This window comes from Schistocerca gregaria, chromosome 1, assembly GCF_023897955.1.
Source record: "Schistocerca gregaria isolate iqSchGreg1 chromosome 1, iqSchGreg1.2, whole genome shotgun sequence".
Lineage (NCBI taxonomy): Eukaryota > Metazoa > Arthropoda > Insecta > Orthoptera > Acrididae > Schistocerca > Schistocerca gregaria.
In genome coordinates, this window is record NC_064920.1 from 8,633,234 (window position 1) to 8,655,502 (window position 22,269).

The 22,269-nt window shown below is 43.0% G+C and overlaps 1 protein-coding gene across 1 annotated transcript in view; it reads left to right on the top strand.

Moving 5' to 3' along the window:
* Positions 1-22,269, top strand: part of LOC126320910 (tight junction protein ZO-1) — an 839,027-nt gene that overhangs the window by 200,075 nt on the left and 616,683 nt on the right. The gene's annotated exons all lie outside the window — the stretch shown is intronic.

The window sequence follows — 22,269 nt, forward strand, 5'->3', positions numbered from 1 at the left end:
TCAACTTCGTCTGCCATTAGCTGGTACGATACGAGGGTGACCTCAGAGTCCAGACGACAGGCATTGTTTCTTGCAATGTGAGCCCCGCACTGCAGTTGACTGCATCCTGTGCAAGACGTTTAGATTTATTACTTCATTGCTACAGACTGTATTGGCAACACTTTTCTCGGACAGTATCCTCATTTGCCGCTGAATGTGACTATAAAAATATTTCACTGTAGTTTAGGAGATAACACGTCAAATACTGTACACGTGAAACACTGCTGCACCGTGCATAACATTTTAGTTCATTACTCCTTTGCTGAGAACTCTGCTCACAACACATATCGTAGACAGCATCCACAACTACCACTGAATGTACCTGCAAAATTATATCACTATACAGTACATAACTCTGGAGATTTGACGTTATAAACATTGAGCTGCCTGAAAATGAAACTGCAGTTTGAAATTCGCTAGACACACAGGTGAAATATGTGTAGAAATACGTGTGAAAGGTGTTAAATATCTGCGGATTATGTTTGGCATGAGCGTCTGCGAACAAAGTCACTTGCAAAAATCTCATACTAAACTCCTGGAAGGATTTCACTAAAATTTGCTACACATATTAGTTACAAACTGGAAAAAAATACAGTAGGCGCAAGAACCGCCAGAGTTGGATGAGTGTAATAATGTTGAGAGTGCAGGGTGGACGCTGAGATGGACAGAAAGCGAGGGGAAGCAGGAGATAGACAAAAAATGAGGAGAAGGAGATGGACAGAGATAGCGGAGGGGAAAATGGAAACGGGGAGGGGAGAGGAGAAGATGAACAGAGATAGGGAACAGGAGGAGATGGACAGAGGCAGGCAGAGACACAGGGGAGGACAGAGAAAAGGAAAAAGTGGTTCAAATGGCTCTGAGTACTATGGGACTCAACTGCTGTGGTCATCAGTCCCCTAGAACTTAGAACTACTTAAACCAAAGGACATCACACACATCCACGCCCGAGGCAGGATTCGAACCTGCTACCATAGCAGTCCCAAGGTTCCGGACTGCGCCCCTAGAACCGCGAGACCACCGCGGCCGGCGAGAAAAGGAAGAGGAGGAGACAGAGAAACAATTAGGAGAGGATAAGGCAGGAGATGAACAGGGACAAGAACAGGAAGATTCACAGAGACAGAGGAGGATATTGACAGAGAGAGGGGAGTAGGAGATACAGGGGGAAAGCAATTGGACAGAGGCGAACGATGCAGGTGTACAGAGGGGGGAGGAGCAGATTGGCTGGGCGGGGGGGGGGGGGGGCGGTGGAGGTAGTGAACAGAGAGGGTGGTGATAGAGACGGAGAGAACGAGGGGGAAGAAGGAGGTGGACTTTCAGAAGGTTGGAAAAATACATCCCCGATCAGATCCAGCTATTCAACTAGTAGTATTAATAAAAATCCGTCGCTACCCTAAAACCAAAATGTTTAAAAAGCCAGTTAAAGCGTACCTCTTGTGGTGTCACCGCCAGACACCACACTTGCTAGGTGATAGGCTTTAAATCGGCCACGTTCCGTTAGTATACGCCGGACCCGCGTGTCGCCACTATCAGTGATTGCAGACCTGCCACACGGCAGGTCTAGTCTAGAGAGACTCCCCAGCACTCGCCCAGTTGTACAGGCGACTTTGCTAGCTGTGGTTCATTGTCTACATACGCTCTCATTTGCAGAGACGACAGTTTAGCATAGTCTTCAGCTACGTCATTTACTACGACCTAGAAAACCGCCATATTCAGTTACTATAAGTACTATCTTCCAGAATGTATTCTGAACAGATAATATTGTGAATCATGTACCGTCAAGAGCGACGTTCATCATTAATGGATTAGAGTTAAGTTTCAAACTAATTACGTCCGCTTTCTGAATTCTCATTCCCTGTCATGTTCCAGACCTCACGTCAGTATAGTTACTTCCCTCCTCACGCTAGCCTGCTTGAGCTAAAACGCGTGCATTTTGGCCTCCACTTGTAACACGGTGTTGGCACTTCTGCTAACACAAAACCTCTTACATAACACAAACTGTAGAATAGAAATCATGTAAATAATACAAAATATGTTTTATTTAAATGTTTACATTAGTAAAAACTGAAAAATAAAGCAATCTACTTTCTTTCTGCTGGGCATAACATCTCTATTTTGAAGGAGTGGTCAACCTGTTTTTGAGACAGGAAATGATATGGCAGACAGACAGCAGAAAGGCAGGTTTTATTTTAACGGCGCTGACGGTGAGACGAAGGGATGTGTGTTTTGAGTGTGCGGCTGCAGTGAACGCCATCATGTGTATGGCGCAGCGTCATCAGATTCGGAACTAACTAGACCTGTAACTAACTATACGCCTGCATGCCTGTAATCTATTAATTTTATTTTTGTACTATCTGGACATCACTGTAAAGTGATGTGCGGATGGATGAGTGATCAGCAAACTGACTGCGCCAGCTGTGTGTTCTGCGGCTGTGCGTGCGGTGACGTGGCTGCTCTCTCTCCCCAGGGGGAACTGCTACACAGAGCCAACCGTCGGCCATTTTGCGATTTGCTTCTTTAGTGCTTTCTCTCTAGCAACCTTCCATAGATAGTCTTCATTCTCCATTTAGTATTCTGACTTGATTCCCCATTGCCCGTTCCTCTTTTGAACAATTCTGCACCACTGTTTCAGTTTTCTTTCTGATGAATTTTCTCCTGAACCACTCGTCTATACCTCGGAGTTGCGTCCAACTATCTTCCTTATTGGTGCACTGACTCTGCATTCACCATCGACGAGGCTATCAGCTTTCACCACTCTTGTGACGGCTTTCTATGCAGCTTTGTTGTGTACGATAACGTGCTTGCCCGAATACTGTTTCTCATAGTGTGAAACGGACAATTACGTGTGTTTCTGTGTACTCAAAACCGTCAAGCATAATATTATTTCTTGCGTTTTTAATATTTTTTTATATACACTACTGGCCATTAAAATTGCTACACCACGAAGATGACTCTGCATTCACCATCGACGAGGCTAATCAGCTTTCACCACTCTTGTGAAGGCTTTCTATGCAGCTTTGTTGTGTACGATAACGTGCTTGCCCGAATACTGTTTCTCATAGTGTGAAACGGACAATTACGGGTGTTTCTGTGTACTCAAAACCGTCAAGCATAATATTATTTCTTGCGTTTTTAATATTTTTTTATATACACTACTGGCCATTAAAATTGCTACACCACGAAGATGATGTGCTACAGACGCGAAATTTAACCGGCAGGAAGAAGATGCTGTCATATGCAAATGGTTAGCTTTTCAGAGCACTCACATAAGGTTGGCGCCCATGGAGACACCTACAACATGCTGACATGAGGAAAGTTTGCAACTGATTTCTCCTACACAAATAGCAGTTCACCGTCGTTGCCGGGTGAAACGTTGTTGTGATGCCTCGTGTAAGAAGGAGAAATTTGTACCATCAAGCTTACGACTTTGATGAAGGTCGGATTGTAGCCTATCGCGATTGTAGTTTGTCGTATCGCGACATTGCTGCTCGCGTTGGTCGAGATCTAATGATCGTTAGCAGAATATGGAATCGGCGGGTTCAGGAGGGTAATACAGAACACCGTGCTGGATCCCAACGGCCTCGTATCACTAGCAGTCGAGATGACTGTCATCTTATCCGCACGGCTGTAACGGATCGTGCAGCCACGCCTCGATCCCTGAGTCAACAGATGGGGACGTTTGCAAGACAACAAGCATCTGTACGAACAGTTCGACGACGTTTGCAGCAGCACGGACTATCAGCTCGGACACCATGGCTGCGATTACCCTTGACGCTGCATCGCACATAGGAGCGCTTGCGATGCTGTATTCAACGACGAACCTGAGTGCACGAATGGCAAACCTTTTTTCGGATGAATCCAGGATCTATTTACAGCATCATCATGGTTGCAACCGTGTTTGGTGACATCGCGGAGAACGCACATTGGAAGCGTCTATTCGTCATCGCCATACTGGTGTATCACCCAGTGTGTTGGTATGGGGTGCGATTGGTTACACGTCTCGGTCACCTCTTGTCCGCATTGACATCACTTTGAACAGTTGACGTTACATTTCAGATGTGTTACGACCCGTGGCTGTACCCTTCGTTCGATCTCTGCGAAACCCTACATTTCAGCAGGATAATGCACAACCGCATGTTGCAGGTCCTGTACGGCCCTTTCTGGATACAAAAAGTGTTCGACTGCTGCCTTGGTCAGCACATTCTCTAGATTTCTCACAAATTGAAAACGTCTGGTCAATGGTGGCCGAGCGACTGGCTCGTCACAATACGCCATCACTACTCTTGATGAACTGTGGTATCGTGTTGAAGTTGCATGGGCAGCTGTACCTGTACACGCCATCCAAGCTGTGTTTCACTCTAAGCCCAGGCGTAGCATGGCCATTATTACGGCCAGAGGTGATTGTTCTGGGTACTGATTTCTCAGGATCTATGCACCCAAATTGCGTGAAAGTGTAATCACATGTCAGTTCTAGTATACTATATGTGTGCAATGAATACCCGTTTATCATATGCATCTCTTCTTGGTGTAGCAATTTTAATGGCCAGTGGTGTACATTTAAAACAGATATCAAAAAATGTAAAAGCTGTAGCATACAATTTTGTTAACACTGTGATGCGCCTTCTGAATAAGCTATAAAGGTCGATCGAAATATGCAAGAAACTTGTCACACTCTTTACATGCACTGTGCACGCGTTACGTGTTTCCTGGAGTAGCTCAGTCGTGCCTGTATTCTGAGGTTCCTTTCTTGCTCCGCTTCCCTCAGCACGGCACAAGTGTTGAAAGGGAAAGCAGGCATAAGATGTATTATTCTGCTGGGTACCTGGACGTACGGTTATAGGTCCCCCCCCCCCCCCCCTTGCAACTGATGCAAACCTCGTTGAAACCTGCGCACGGGAAACGTGAGGGCAGGCAAGCGCAGTAACATTCATTTTTCAAATAAAAGTCTGCAATAACCATCACTTTGTGCTTGCAAGTTTAAAGACTGTGTCAATATTACGATTTCCATCTATTTTTGAAATCCAAACGATCGCTAATAAGGGTTGTTATTGTTATTATGATCAGTTAGGGACGGATTGTTGCTGCATCGTCTATGATTTGGAGGCGGTGGGTGGTGTGTTGACGCTGGCAGACACGGCGGCCTTCGTGATTTTTCCGCGCACTCACGCGTAGCCTGCATCCTGTAGCAGAGGTTGCCATGCCTGCCGCCTGAGTCATTGCTGTTTAGTTGACGTTAACGGAGGTCACTTGCGTACTTGCCGAAGATTGCCACATACCGACATCAAGGGTAACGTAGCATACTCCGTCCACTGGAATCCTTCCTTCGAGGTGCGTCATAAACAGGTTGAGTCACAAGTAACTTCTCATTCTCCGTGAGTGTAATGTACGCACCGAAATAAGTATTACATATTATATACTTACATTTGCTTCGACTAAGAAAAAATCCCATGTATGATAAGATCTTTTGATGATAATGGTGCAGGTAACTGATGTGCCAGACGGCTAATGTTCCTTGACAACTCTGTTTCGGTATATCCAACCAAACAAAATGTGATTTACCTCTTCTTCACACAGTACGATGCTGGATCGGTGCACGTGTTGCTGTAACAGACCACGATCAGACCTAATGCAGGAAGTAATAAGGCCAGGATTTTCAAATCCTGCATTTTAAAATGTTTTGGTTATTCAATAGTTGTAAATGACTTCCGTGCAAAAATAACGTGCAATGAGCATTCTCAACTCTGATTTCCTAGCACCTGTCTTCAGCGTCAGCACCTTTTGTAGCACTCTTTCGCTTCTCTCACAACATTAACGTTTTCGTGACAAAATTCATTTAGCATATTTTTGAGACCCACTGCTGAATGTTTGCGTTTTCGCATGGAGCCATTTCTCATGAAAGACATGTCTTCAAAAATTATCTCAACGTCTCAGTTATTGAAAAATAGTAAGAAAGTGACAGAGAAAGATTCCACAGGACCTCAGTATTGGGACAACAGGGTGTCTACGCCAAAGTACCGTTATCCAATATGGCGGCGATGACATCATGCAATATGGCGGGAAGTTTGAATTTTGGCGGGAAAGTGCCACGCCAAAAATGAAATTCCAAGAGGATAATGCATCACACCCCCAGTTATCTCTACAAAGCAAAGAAAATTGCATGAAGATAGCTCAACTGGGATACCTCCACTAACGTAACCCCCCTACCCCGAGAAAATGGCGGCAAGATTGAATTTTTTAGGGTTATCTCCACCAACTTAGCCCCCCTCCTCCCAGAAAATGGCAGGAAGTTCAAATTCCAGCAGGATAATGCATCACACCACAGTTATCTCTACTAAGCAAAGAAAATCGCGGGAAGTTAGCTCACTTCGGCTATCTCCACCAACCTAAGTCACCCGACCGCCACTTCCTCCTACAAACTGGCGCCACACTCTAGTTCGCTTTACTAAGCAAAGAAAATCCCTGGAAGACAGCTCACTTGACCTACCTCCACTAACCTAAGTCACCTGACCTACGAACTGGCGCGAAGTTTGAATTTTTGGTGTAAACATAGGTCACTTGAGGTTTCGCTACCAACCTAAGAAAATTTCTGGAAGATCGGTCACTTGAACTAACCTAAGTCATCCGACTACCACCACCTCCTCCTACGAGCTCGCACCAGGTTTGAATTTTGGTCGTAAACAAAAGTCAATTCTCATATCTCAACGAGGCTAAGAAAATAGCGCGAAAGAAAAGACACTTGTAGTAACCTGTCACCCAACCACCACCTCCTCCTAAGGATTCGTGGGGAAAAAAGAACTTGAACAAAATTCTTTATTTAAACAATTCCATGCAGCTGTGTTCAACACTAGGTCTGGATTCCAACTGACTTAGAACACATCGCCACCACCAGAGAGTGTTCTCATCTGTGACGTAATCCAAGACGGCGACACCGAGAGATACAAACTGACTTAGCACACAGTACCACGTCCGGGTTCCCGGGTTCGATTCCCAGCGGGGCCAGAGATTTTCTCTGCCTCGTGTTGACTGGGTGTTGTGTGCTGTCCTTAGGTTAGTTAGGTTTAAGTAGTTTTAAGTTCTAGGGGACTGATGACCATAGATGTTAAGTCCCTTAGTGCTCAGAGAGTACACAGTACCAGCACCAGAGGGCGCTACCATGACGTCAGGTGATAACGCAAGTACTGTTATTCAAGATGGAGGCATACAATGTGTTCACCAATAGGTCCAGTACATATTGACACCACCAGAGTGCGCTACTGTGGACTTGGAATGAAGTTTTGCTACTGCCACACCCATCTGGAGTTGGAAGGACATAGTTAAAATCTCCACCACGACCCTCAACCGACCACCAAGTCCCCTTATCAACCCATGTTGTTGGGCTAACGTGTACTAACGTGCACAGTGCGTGATGTCATCCAAGATGGTGGGGCGAAATGACCGGAAAACGACTCTGTCTGTGCTAAACATAAGTCTTTATTATTTTTCCACCACGAGACCTAGTCTCCAACTGACCTAGTGCACGGTACTGCCACCAGAGGATACTGTCATCCCTCGTGTGGCCTAATCCCAGATGGTGGTCTAGGGAAAAATGGCGCGAAAATGACTCAGGCTGCACTGGGCTCCACGGGAGAGTAAGGAAGGAGTGGACTCTATCTATTTTGGAACATTTTATTTAGAATCCATTATATTTATCACACGGATACAAAACACATGCTTGGGGTCACGCCACACAGCCTACAACTACTCCTAAATAATGCTCTCCATATATCAAACAACTCCTAATTTACCCAAATAATTTAAGTACAGACATGCAGACTCCTCCTAAAAAATGCAGCACAGTGATGTGTAGACACTCTCAGTGCTCGTAAACTGTACAAATAACGCATAGCACAGCACACAGACCCGCTATCAAAGTAATCTAACAGACACGCAAACAACGTACTCAGACTCTGTCCCCTGTCCACTAGAGAGCACAGGCAGCCCCAAACGAAATCACGCACCCATCAGCTGTCAAACGACACACAGCTGCCCTCTTTCATTTGCCCTGCTTTTTGTGTGTGTGTGTAGTATGTGTGTATGCATGCCTCACAGAAGGCTCCCAGGACTCAGCCCCCTGCGCAGGTTCACCAAACTCCAGACATGGAATATGTGTCTGGACGTAATAGGTGGTTGGTCCACCAACGTACCCTATCGCATATGAGGCATATTGTCTCCGAACATAGGTCTGTATATATAGTCCGTGGCAGATCCACACCCGAACGCTAACACATATGTGGTATATTGTGGACCTGCAACCCAACACCGCTTCGTACACTACGCGTGACGGCTTCACATCCAAACTCTATCTCATGTGCGGCATATAGTGGATTCGCATCTCAACACCAATCCGGATATAACACGTGGCAGATCCACATTCGAATGCTAACTCTGGGTTACTGTGGGTCCTGGGAGCCATCCGTGAGGTGTGCATATACACAGACATACAGAAAACAGAGCAAATGCCCTCGGAATGTGGAGGTGAGTGGATACTGTCGAGTACAGTGCTATATTGCGCCTCCCGATCAGTGAGCTAGGTTTTGCCTTCTGTGCTACATTTACAGGCAATTTTAGAACACAAAGCTGACCTAACATCGACAGATTTGCGAAAAATGACGAGGGAATAGGTATAAATTGACAGAATATAGACTGCAATGAGGCGAATTTGAGGAAGTACTCGCGTATCTTCTGGTTCGCTTCGAACAGTTTGTACACGGTAACAAGTATGCGGCAACAGGACGAATCCAGGGAAAGGTCGACATCGGAACCAAGGGAATCAGTGTTGTAGTCATTTTTTTTCTTCGTGGTAGCAGTATTATACTGTATGTCTGTTGAGGTACCAGTGATACACGCGAGTAGACTACTGTGTTTGATGCTTTACAGGAAAGCAGAGCACCATTCACCTCTAACCTTACTTGCAGATAACGGAGAGTGGACGGTGTGATCGATTGAGATGGAGCTGTGACGAGGTGCGACTTAATGGTTGACTCATTCATCCTAGAGAAGGAGAAGTTGCTGCAGGTCAGTTTTTTTTTTTTTTAACAGTGTTCTGTCCGGATGCATCAGTCACGTGACATAGCCTGCGTTCTATTCATACACAGTCACGTGTTCTGTATACGGTTTAAAGCACTGTCTACTTGTGATCGTTAACGGTAAACCGGTCGGACATCAGAGGACTGCCATCTCATGTGTGATGAAACTTGACATATTCCTCTAAATGAACTTTGATTTATGTGATGTATTCCATCCCCCCTTCCATCGCATCTTGGGTGTAAAGTCGAGAGTTCAGCGTCATAACTAAGTTAGCGATAGGAGCTTGTGAGGCGTTACAATCCTCGTGTACACATTTTCCCGACAGATATGCTGACTGATGACCTTAGCAGTTAAGTCCCGTAAGATTTCACACACATCTTCACAGATGTGCTGTTCACAGAGTTACGCATGGAGTGACTCGTAAGTTTCACATGTCGGACGCTGCTGCTATGCGTTTATTTGTTTCCCTGCAGGATGTATCCCCCGCTACTAATCATCATTCTATATACGTCTGATGCACGCATTGTACAATTTCTGAACGGTGTTCTGATGTGAACAGTGGACACTATACGTCTCCGGAAAGCTATATTGTGCTCTTATCACGAAGAGGAAGTGTTTTAAGGTTCGGTAACATAGTTTTTCGTAGAGACAGTGGGAAGGAGGATGTATGTCATGCTCTTGAAATAAATTGCTCGCAAAGGAATATTAACAAGGCTAGATTCCATACGTCTGATGGGTCAGAAACACAGGTGATCTAACATTATAGGCCCGTTTTAAGTGCAGAACGCTGTAGCCTTAGGAGTGCATCTGTTTATGTTCTCTCTTACTAATACCTTACAGGGGCCTATCCTAGACTCCAGAACAGTACTTTAGAGTTGATAGCTTGGTTGATTTACATAAAAATGAGTCCAACTCCATCCGTCTGAAGCTCCATCGCCTGTAAAAATTATTCGTTTCTTGTTCTTCTTAACTGTCTGCTATTACATCACGGCACTTTGAAATCTGTTACTATACACCGATAAGCAGTGCTAAGCCCCTCAACATGGACACATTTCGAGCTGCAGTGTAGCGGTCTTCTTCTGGTCGGTTGTAGATTAATTGGCTAACGGTGTTCCATGGTGGGTTGGTCAATGACATTGGCCTTTCACTCTTAATTGTAGCCTAAGACAGATAAAATGCTCTGTAATTCCCATGCGCAGAGAGACAGATCGTAAATTAAACACTATGATTTAGGTGAAAGAAATATGTGTAGCGCAGTCTGGTTTACTTTGTGTGGTGTGCGTAGTGTAAGACCTTCGGTACACACACCCTCAGATTATTTGACTTGTCGCTCTAACGAAGTAGGCGAGTGTCAGCAATATGTCTCGTGGTCTTATCGTGCCGTGTTTATCTTCTGCCGTTTGGTCAGACGATGGAAATGCCACTTGCACACTTAGAGTAGCAGATTGACGGTGACCAACTTTAAACAGAACTTGATTAATTTTCACACACATTTTTTAAAATAATAACAAGCATAAAAATAACTTAGCTTGGTTTTGGATGCTATTTCCAATTTACAATCAGAAGTTCTTTTGGTCTTGGTACATTAATCTTATTCTCACATATATCTGATACTTGACAAAGTGTCTATACACTTCTCTTCATGGATATGTACAGGAATATGATAATCTTATTAGGCGCAGACTGAAACTTGACTACAGACTGGTTCAGACTAATGCAGACTGACTAATCGGAGGTCTGTACACTCGTTATAATACCTCGCGCGTTCAGGTATCACTGCGCGAGTGTGATCCGCGAGGAGAAAAGGTTCTACGTTAGCAGCAATCTCATTGGCTGCGTTACATATTAATACGCGGATCGGCGGAAGCAGAATTTGGTCCGTATCTCAGGCGGCGCCATCTCGTAGTGCGGAGACGGACGAGCGCTGCGGGTGCGCTGTTGTGGTTAGCTGGGCAAAGTTGTGTACACACTGACTACACGGAACTATGTACACAACACTTTGATGATTTGTGTCTTCGAGAATTGACACTGAATGGATGAACTGCACAGTCATGCATCCATATTCGCACTGATACGCGCGAAGTGGGGAAGGGGTGGTTTAGCGATGATACTCAAACTGAGGGAGACATGCTGCCACACCAACGGCCGGTGCTGAAGCTACTGTAAAAAGTGTTCGCGCTATCAACTGTGATGCTTAATATGGCAGTACACTCGTGTTGTCTTCTCCACGCCATCGCTGCGCTGGTTACCACATAATGATTGACAGGTAGACATTTCCAGGGGCAGATGTGGACTCGGACCACAATCTATTGGTTATGACCTGTAGATTAAAACTGAAGAAACTGCAAAAATGTGGGAAATTAAGGAGATGGGACCTGGATAAACTGAAAGAACCAGAGGTTGTACAGAGTTTCAGGGAAAGCATAAGGGGACAATTACAGGAATAGGGGAAAGAAATACAGTAGAAGAAGAATGGGTAGCTCCGAGGGATGAAGTAGTGAAGGCAGCAGAGGATAAAGTAGGTAAAAAGACGAGGGCTGCTAGAAATCCTTGGGTAACAGAAGAAATATTGAATTTAATTGATGAAAGGAGAAAATATAAAAATGCAGTAAATGAAGCAGGCAAAAAGGAATACAGACGTCTCAAAATTGAGATTGACAGGAAGTGCAAAATGGCTAAACAGGGATGGCTAGAGGACAAATGTAAGGATGTGGAAGCTTATCTCATTAGGAGTAAGATAGATACTGCCTACAGGAAAATTAAAGAGACCTTTGGAAAGAAGAGAGCCACGTGTATGAATATCAAGAGCTCAGGTGGCAGCCCAGTTCTAAGCAAAGAAGGGAAGGCAGAAAGGTGGAAGGAGAATATAGAAGGTTTATACAAGGGTGATGTACTTGAGGACAATATTATGGAAATGGAAGAGGATGTAGATGAAGACGAAATGGGAGATACGATACTGCGTGAAGAGTTTGACAGAGCACTGAAAGACCTGAGTCGAAACAAGGCCCCCGGAGTAGACAACATTCCATTAGAACTACTGACGGCCTTGGGACAACCAGTCCTGACAAAACTCTACCAGCTGGTGAGCAAGATGTATGAGACAGGCGAAATACCCTCAGACTTCAAGAAGAATATAATAATTCCAATCCCAAAGAAAGCAGGAGCTGACAGATGTGAAAAATACCGAACTATCAGTTTAATAAGTCACAGCTGCAAAATACTAACGCGAATTCTTTACAGACGAATGGAAAAACTGGTAGATGGGGACCTCGGGGAGGATCAGTTTGGATTCCGTCGAAATGTTGGAACACGTGAGGCAATACTGACCTTACGACTTATCTTAGAAGAAAGATTAAGAAAAGGCATACCTACGTTTCTAGCATTTGTAGACTTAGAGAAAGCTTTTGACAATGTTGACTGGAATACTCTTTTTCAAATTCTAAAGGTGGCAGGGGTAAAATACAGGGAGCGAAAGGCTATTTACAATTTGTACAGAAACCAGATGGCCGTCATAAAAGTCGAGGGGCATGAAAGGGAAGCAGTGGTTGGGAAAGGAGTGAGACAGGGTTGTAGCCTCTCCCCGATGTTATTGAATCTGTATATTGAGCAAGCAGTAAAGGAAACAAAAGAAAAATTTGGAGTAGGTATTAAAATTCATGGAGACGAAGTAAAAACTTTGAGGTTCGCCGATGACATTGTAATTCTGTCAGAGACGGCAAAGGACTTGGAAGAGCAGTTGAACGGAATGGACAGTGTCTTGAAAGGAGGATATAAGATGAACATCAACAAAAGCAAAACGAGGATAATGGAATGTAGTCTAATTAAATCGTGTGATGGTGAGGGAATTAGATTAGGAAATGAGACACTCAAAGCAGTAAAGGAGTTTTGCTATTTAGGGAGCAAAATAACTGATGATGGTCGAAGTAGAGAGGATATAAAATGTAGACTGGCAATAGCAAGGAAAGCGTTTCTGAAGAAGAGAAATTTGTTAACATCGAATATAGATTTATGTATCAGGAAGTCGTTTCTGAAAGTATTTGTTTGGAGTGTAGCCATGTATGGAAGTGAAACATGGACGATAACTAGTTTGGACAAGAAGAGAATAGAAGCTTTCGAAATGTGGTGCTACAGAAGAATACTGAAGATAAGGTGGATAGATCACGTAACTAATGAGGAGGTATTGAATAGGATTGGGGAGAAGAGAAGTTTGTGGCACAACTTGACTAGAAGAAGGTATAGGTTGGTAGGACATGTTTTGAGGCATCAAGGGATCACAAATTTAGCATTGGAGGGCAGCGTGGAGGGTAAAAATCGTAGAGGGAGACCGAGAGATGAGTACACTAAGCAGATTCAGAAGGATGTAGGTTGCAGTAGTTACTGGGAGATGAAGAAGCTTGCACAGGATAGAGTAGCATGGAGAGCTGCATCAAACCAGTCTCAGGACTGAAGACAACAACAAGAACAACAACAGGTATTGCTTGTTTTAGTTGGGGAAACAATTTTGGTGGATGGACAGCAGTTTTTGGCGTGGATAGCACCGAAACTCTGATTGCGTACAATATGAGGAATCAGTCGAAAGGGAGTGCAGTGCCATCAGCTATTTCGGAAGTGTTAGAGACGAGTCTAAATGTAGAGCTCGTGAATCACCTTCGGACTGTAGCTTGGGGAGCTACGTCAACACGGTAAAACTCTTCCACTTTGCTTATGTTGTAACTGTCTTTTATTTAAATTAAACTGATGTGCGGCATATTATGCTATTCGCCGTAAGAATATGATTTATACCATGCAACGTCTAGTTTCCTGCAAAACGCCGTGGATCAGAACTTGTTACTGTCAGTCTAGAACCTGGCACTGTCTCGAAGTCGTGGCAGACAAATGAAATATCTGGCACTGTACAAAGGCGTGTTAGAGAACAGTGTTTGAACCAGGACCAGAGGGAGCACCGCGTGCGACTTCGTATAGTCTGTGGGACGCGATCATTCGCCTGTAGTATACGTGATCAAACTTTGAAGTGCTCCATGCGATGCCTACGTATTTAGTAGTATTGTGCCCCGCCGGCAGTAGTAGCGGCAGCAGTTTGGGGTGAGGGACTGGGTATACCGTTAGGAATGCCTCGAGGGCTGCACGCTTCACTATTGTGGGAGAGCATTGCGAAATCTCTTTCACCACTCTGGGCCGCATCGCAGCTTTGCGTCATTGCACCAGCATCGGTGCCTATGTGAGTTCTAAATCGGATGAGCTTTTATAGTTCGTAATTTTTCCACGTTGGGGGTATAGAATAACGATGATAGCATGTTGGGCTGATTGATTTGAATGGACCTGGATCTACAGTACTTGTATGTAGTTTGGGGATGTACAATATTGCACACATTTCCGCTGAATGGCGAAAACACTGTCCTGTTCCTCTAACTCAGGTCACTCTGTTTCTACATTGGTTGCACACGGTGGTGGGTATGTCTTACTTCGACTTCTGCTCAGTTCCGACTTAAATTGGAGTGGTCACAGCCGGAAAGCTGTAGAAATGGGAGCAGTTGGAAGATGCGTAGGGAGTGACTAAAACCACGTTGCAATTTTACTATAGCCGCTAGATTCGGGAAAGGTGACTCTTTTCGAGATATGGGAGTGCCAGAAATATGATAAGTTGTTGGTGTGATCCGATGCAGATAGGTGCTTGAATGGAGAGACCTGATTCCAAATGATTTACATTATTTCTAGCGCATAGTGTAACACTAGAGATTTGCGAAGCTAGTGAACATTTTTCTTCTTACGACCTCAATCAGCACATCATCTACTACTACTACTGCTACTGTTTGTGTTCCTTCTCAATCAGTAATCCCCTATAACTCAGTGGATATATTGCAGAACCTCTGATATGGTATCGAATCAAATGCGCTAGAAATACTGTAGAATTATCAAGTTGGGGTGGTGTGAGGAAGTCGCAAATACTGTTTACATACCACGTTCCTTGGCCGAATCACTTTCAAAATGGGGTAATTTTGTCACAAGGTTGTATCGTGGGCTGGTGATACACATTGCTACAATCACCGTCACGGTATTTGTCCGGAAAAAAAAACACCCAATTCAGAGGTAATGTCGTACCTCGATTCGAAAAAGTGGGTGTAGCTTTTAACATGGATACTTTTGTGCACCTGTAGAACCAAGGCCGTTTGAGACAGTAACACACGGTAGATGCTGCGATCGGGATTTTCTTTAACATCTCACCAGTTAAGTCTGTCTTTCTACGATAGGGTAACAGGACTCGCAAGAAATACCTAAGAGACATGCACACCGATCGTTGATTTTCGATAAGTACTATTTCGTATCGTAGGCAGTCATCTATTGACGAAGTATTATAGTTAGTAGTAGTAGGGAATCCGATTCGATTGATAGAGAATCTCTATCAGTCCTGGAAGAAATGGGTTTGGATAAGGAAACAACTAATATTATAAAAGCGACCCTTACAAACACATTTACGAAAGTTAAATTTATGGGCGAATTATCGGAATCCTTTGAAACAGAAAGGGGAGTGTGACAGGGGGATGGGCTCTCTCCGTTGCTGTTCAATTGTGCGCTTGAGAAAGTAGTCAGAGAATGGAACACACATATTAAGAGTGGTATAAGACTGAGTTGCAAAAAGAAGAACCTTAAAGTAAATTCCATTGCTTTTGCAGATTGTATGGTCCTGTTTGATGAAACAATGGAAGAAGCACGGGAGCAAATCCTTGAACTAAAGAATCAAGAAGCTAAAATAGGTTTTCATATCTCCTTTGCAAAACTAAGATATTGACAAACATCAAGCATTCATATAAATACCTCAAAGTTCAAGAACAAAATATTGAAATAGTAAAAGAATTCAAATATCTCTGAGAATGGATTAGTTGGAATGCTTGGGAAAGCAAAGGAATGGAACCCAGAAAAAATAAACTTTAATTGGACTTGCAACTAACAAAAAATAAATACAACAAAAAATCCCTTTCATGGGGGTCCAAAATTACACCATACAAGACAGTGATTAAGCCTTGTGGTACTGTATGCAGTAGAAACACTAAAGATGAATTTCAAAGGCCAAATGGACAAACTTGAGCTAAAGGAAAGAAAAATTTCAAGAAAAAGCATAGGACAGAAATTTCAAGTCAATACGATTATATACATCAAAAATAAAACTCTCTACAAGGTAGTTAAAAACTCTGAGATACTATGAGAAAAAGGAGGATAAATTTTTATGGTCATCATCTCAGAATAAATTCCAACAGATTAACTAAACAAATCTTTGACCTTTTCCGTAACCGCAAAACGAAATCCAAGTGGTTTAAAGAAACTGAGAAAGACAAAGTAGAATTAAAGATTTCAGAAAATTCACTTATTGATTGAACAGCTAAGTTAATTACTGAAGATGAAAACATAAGGTTCCAAGACAAATCTACACCAACGTCCAAACCCTGCATCACGGAAGAGCAGAGGAAGAGAAGATCAGAGAGAATGAAGAAATACTGAGCCGTAAGAAAAGAACAACGTGCCAAGAAATGATTGATCCAGCGTATCCCAAAGAGGGTGAAACGAAAGACGATGAGATCGACAGGAAGTGCAAAATGGCTAAGCAGGGATGGCTAGAGGACAAATGTAAGGATGTAAAGGCTTATCTCACTAGTGGTAAGATAGATACTGCCTACAGGAAAATTAGAGAGACCTTTGGAGAAAAGAGAATCACTTGTATGAATATCAAGAGCTCAGAGAGAAACCCAGTTCTAAGCAAAGAAGTGAAAACAGAAAGATGGAAGGAGTATATAGAGGGTCTATACAAGGGCGACGTACTTGAGGACAATATTCTGGAAATGGAGAAGAATGTAGATGAAGACGAAATGGGAGATACGATACTGCGTGAAGAGTTTGACAGAGCACTGAAAGACCTGAGTCGAAACAAGGCCCCCGGAGTAGACAACATTCCATTAGAACTACTGACGGTCTTGGGAGAGCCAGTCCCGACAAAACTCTACCAGCTGGTGAGCAAGATGATGAGACAGGCGAAATACCCTCAGACTTCAAGAAGAATATAATAATTCCAATTCCAAAGTAGGCAGGTGTTGACAGATGTGAAAATTACCGAACTATCAGTTTAATAAGTCACAGCTGCAAAATACTAACGCGAATTCTTTACAGACGAATGGAAAAACTAGTAGAAGCCGACTTCTGGGAAGATCAGTTTGGATTCCGTAGAAATGTTGGAACACGTGAGGCAATACTGACCCTACGACGTATCTTAGAAGAAAGATTAAGAAAAGGCATACCTACGTTTCTAGCATTTGTAGACTTGCAGAAAGCTTTTGACAATGTTGACTGGAATACTCTCTTTCAAATTCTAAAGGTGGCAGGGGTAAAATACAGGGAGCGAAAGGTTGTTTACAACTTGTACAGAAACCAGATGGCAGTTATGAGTCGAGAGGCATGAAAGGGAAGTAGCGGATGGGAAGAGAGTAAGACAGGGTTGTAGCCTGTACCCAATGTTATTCAATCTGTATATTTAGCAAGCAGCAAAGGAAACGAAAGAAAAATTTGGAGTAGGTATTAAAATCCGTGGAGAAGAAATAAAAACTTTGAAGTTGACATTGTAACTCTGTCAGAGACAGCAAAGGACTTGGAAGAGCAGTTGAACAGAATGGACAGCGTCTTGAAAGGAGGATAAAGCTAAACGAAGATAATGGAATGTAGTCGATTTAAGTCGGGTGATGCTGAGGGAATTAGATTAGGAAATTAGACACTTAAAGTAGTAAAGGAGTTTTGCTATTTGGGGAGAAAAATAACTGAAGATGGTCGAAGTAGAGAGGGATAAATTCTTGACTGGCAATGGCAAGGAAAGCGTTTCTGAAGAAGAAAAATGTATTAACATCCAGTATAGATTTAAGTGTCAGGAAGTCGTTTCAAAAAGTATTTGTATGGAGTGCAGCCACGTGTGGAAGTGAAACATGGACGATAAATAGTTTGGACAAGAAGAGAATAGAAGCTTCCGAAATGTGGTGCTACAGAAGAATGCTGAAGATTAGATGGGTAGATTGTGGCAAAACTTGACTAGAAGAACGGATCGGTTGGTAGGACATGTTCTGAGGCATCAAGGTATCGCCAAAGTAGTATTGGAGGGCAGCGTGAAGGGTAAAAATCGTAGAGGAAGACCAAGAGATGAATACACTAAGCAGATTCAGAAAGATGTAGGTTGCAGTAGGTACTGGAGATGAAGAAGCTTGCAAGGGATAGAGTAGTATGGAGAGCTGCATCAAACCAATCTCTGGACTGAAGACCACAAGTACAGCTACATGTTCGTTGTGTTAGTGATGGTATTTGCGATTGACAGTAACTAATTTCAATAAAAAGGCCAACAGTAATGTGACTTTATTGTTATTATCTCTTTAAGCTGTCTTCTGTGACAGCAGGTTCCCTATTTGAAATTTTTCATTGGAGCATAAATTTTTGCCCGTCCTTAGGAAACACCCTGTATATTAGATCTAATTGATAGTTACAAACACGCCTGACCTCTTCGAGGATGTCCACATGGAAACTGGTATCAGTAACCGTGACGCAGTTATAGCAATAATGATTACCAAATAAAAAGGACAACTGAAACAAAAAGAAATATTTATACCAACAGCAAGCTCCATAAAGAGACAGTACTGAAATATGACAATAAGGAATCTGAAACATTTAGCTCTGAAGAGGAACCGTAACTAAGATTTAGAAGAAAATAGATACTTAACCTGGTAGAGCAGTTCATGATGGGAGGGACCCTACGCGGTACTACGGTAGCTGTAAACAAACTTCTAGAGAAACACGGACTACTACATAAAAGGTGTAAAACAAAGCATAGTACTAGAAGCAGGGACCATCCCGAATGTCAAGGCCGTAAGGCGTGGAGCCTTCGGTGACTGCCGCAGCAGAACATCATCGAAAGGTCTCTCATAAAGTCCACAGAAATTCTGATCGTACGTAAGGGCAGTTAGAGTAACCGAAGGTAGTGCCCAGACTCTCAGGTTGTGGCAGCGACAAATTAAGAACGCCAAACCAAAAGTGCAACACTTATCACGGTTTTCAAAAATTCGTTTAGAAAAATAAAATTCAGGCGTATTGCCCCAATTTAGTTCTTTCTTGCTCACTTGCAGAGATCAGTAGTGTTGAGAAAGTGCTAAAGTTGCTAAAATTAAAGAAAACCCTGGAAGGCTTATCAGATACTATTTCGAATTGACGGCTGAGGTGTAGCTATAATATTTCATAAATTCCTCACGAAAGCATAGGCCACACCACTCTAAAAGTAGCATATTAGAAGTGACCCACAAAATCATTGTCCAATACCCTCGACGTAGACTTAGTGTAGACTCTTACAACATTTACTGAGCTCAAACATAGTGAGATATCTCGAAGAAAATTCCGACGTGCATGCCAACCAGTACGGAGTCCAAAAAGATCGATGATGCGTACCCAACTTGTATTTTCCTCACATGACATACTGAAAGCCATGCATTAAAGCGGACAGGTAGACGGAGTATTTCTAGATTTCCGAAAAATTATTTGACTCTGTACCACATCTACGCTGTTTATCAAAAATACGACCGTATGTGATATAAAGCAAAATCTGTGGCTGGATTCAGGATTATTTTGGTAAGGAGGACGCAGCATATCATCTTGGACGGGTAGTCATCGACAGATTAATGACCTTGAAGACGATATTAACAGTACCTCATACTTTTCCCAGATAATACAGTTATCAACAGGGTGAACCACTAACTATTGCCACCTAGAATAACTCCGAAAGTATGATAGGATCTGAAAAGTTTATGGGACGAAAGTTTCGTGGGACAACGTGGACCACAATATGACGTTGGTTTTTTGTTGCTAGGTGGTGGGGTCGCTTCAGACACATGAAGGTCATCTTTGTTTTTTTTATGAGATGCTACAGTTTGGTACTTATTTCCTGATAGCGGCTATTGAGACGAATCCAGTGATGTGTAACAGTAAGGTTCTGAAGGTTTTGAAGGTCAACGAAGGTCACAAAGGTGGCATGAACGTCCATTTACAGAAGGTGTTCGAAGTGATGACCATTGGTATCAATGCAGTGCTGCAATTTTCTTGTCATGAATTGAGTGGTAGTCCTTGTCACGTCGGAACTTATCGAAGCAGATGTTCTCACAATTCTCTCTCGCATATCTCCAGGTGTGGTTGGAACGTCTTTATAAACAATGTCTTTTACGAATACCCACAAGAAAAAGTAGAGAGGTGTCAAATCTGGCGAACGAGCCGGCCACGACACATCTCCTCCGCGTCCAATCCAACGATTTGGGAATTGTCTCTGCAACTCGATTCTAGTCATCGGTGCAAAACGTGCCGGATACCCATCGTATTGACACCACATTCTGTTAATTCTTCTTAAAGGTATTTCTTCCAATAACAGGCCTAATATTTCTTGCAGGAATGTGGTGTACTTCCTACTATTAAGATTTCCTTCGATGATATAGGGGCCTATAATTCTGTCCTCCAGAAACCTACAACATACACTCATCGACCACGATTTTTGGTGTACAAGTTGCCGCAGCCAACATGAATTTTCAAATGGTTCAAATGTCTCTAAGCACTATGGTACCTAAAATCTGAGGTCATCAGTCCCCTAGACTTAGAACTACTTAAACCTAACTAACCTAAGAACATCACACACATTCATGCCCAAGGCAGTATTCGAACCTGCGACCGTAGCAGCAGCGCGGTTCTGGACTGAAGCGCCTAGATCCGTTCGGCCACAGCGGCCGGCCATGAATTTTCAGTTGGCTAATGATGCATGTTACGCAAATTAAAATTTCCATGGTTCGCGAATGTAGCCTCGTCAGTAAATAAAATCAAATTAATAAATGTGTCATCCCTCTGAATAGGAAGTTGAGCCCATTGGCAGAATTCAATGCGACGCATACAATCCGTGCCAGTTACTTCTTGGTGGAGACTCATGTAGTAAGGACGATATTTTTGGCGATGCAGAACACGGACAACACTACTCTGGCTCATGCCAGATTCCCTTGCGATTTTACGCGAACTAACACAAGGATCTCGAATCACAGTGGCAAGAGTACCCATATCCGTTTCCTCGTTAGTAACTTCTTTGCCGGATATGTTTCCGAAGCGTTAAAGATCCAGTTGTTCTCAATTTATCATACAAATATTTAAATGTACGACGTGTAGAGTGACTATGCTGCGGACATCTTAGCTCTCACTGAATTTCGTTGGCCTTCTCCGTAAATGAGAAGCATATCGACTTGTTCTTCGAAGGAACACATATTTCACATTCACTTCATTCGACGATACTATTTTTATCGTTCCTGTTAGTGTTGTATTGCGAAACCGTCGAATGGCGTTTACATGTCAATGGCACGTTAGGTGGATACGCCGTTGGTTGTTGCATATATGATTTCCGATTTATCCTTTTTCGTGTCCTGTAAGTTCAATATAACATTTGTGTCTAAATTTTGTGTGCTCTTTTACCATTTCTTGTGGATATTTTCTCTTGTGCATGTACATTATCAGTTCCTCAGGAATGTTAACTGCAAGACCTTTTGGTATTCTGTGCAGGATGTGAAGTGTATTTTCAAGCCGGCCGAAGTGGCCGTGCGGTTCTAGGCGTTACAGTCTGGAACCGCGCGACCGCTACGACCGCTACGACCGCAGGTTGGAATCCTGCCTCGGGCATGGATGTGTGTGATGTGTTTAGGTCAGTTAGTTTTAAGTAGTTCTAGGGGACTAATGACCTCAGATGTTGAGTCCCATAGTGCTTAGAGCCATTTGAACCAGTTGTATTTTCAATTTTATCAGCAGTGTGGTTTTGATTTTTCAAATGTAGAGGCAGCTCGTGTGTTTGTTCTCTCTGTTTCTAATGAGATTTTGTTTATATCTGACGTTAAAATTTCCTCCTGTTTGGCCAATGTAAAAGTTACTACAGTTGCTACATGTTATTTTATATTTGCCTGACTTGTCATTTTCGGATGTTCTAGTGCTGACGAAACGTAATTTTATTCAAGGATTTTTATTTGTTCGAAAGACTAGTTGAATATTTGTGGCTTTAAAACCAAGACACGTAGCAACAGTGTACCTTGGTAGAATCTCCAACTAAACTAATGCACTTTATAAAGAGGCAAATATTCAACT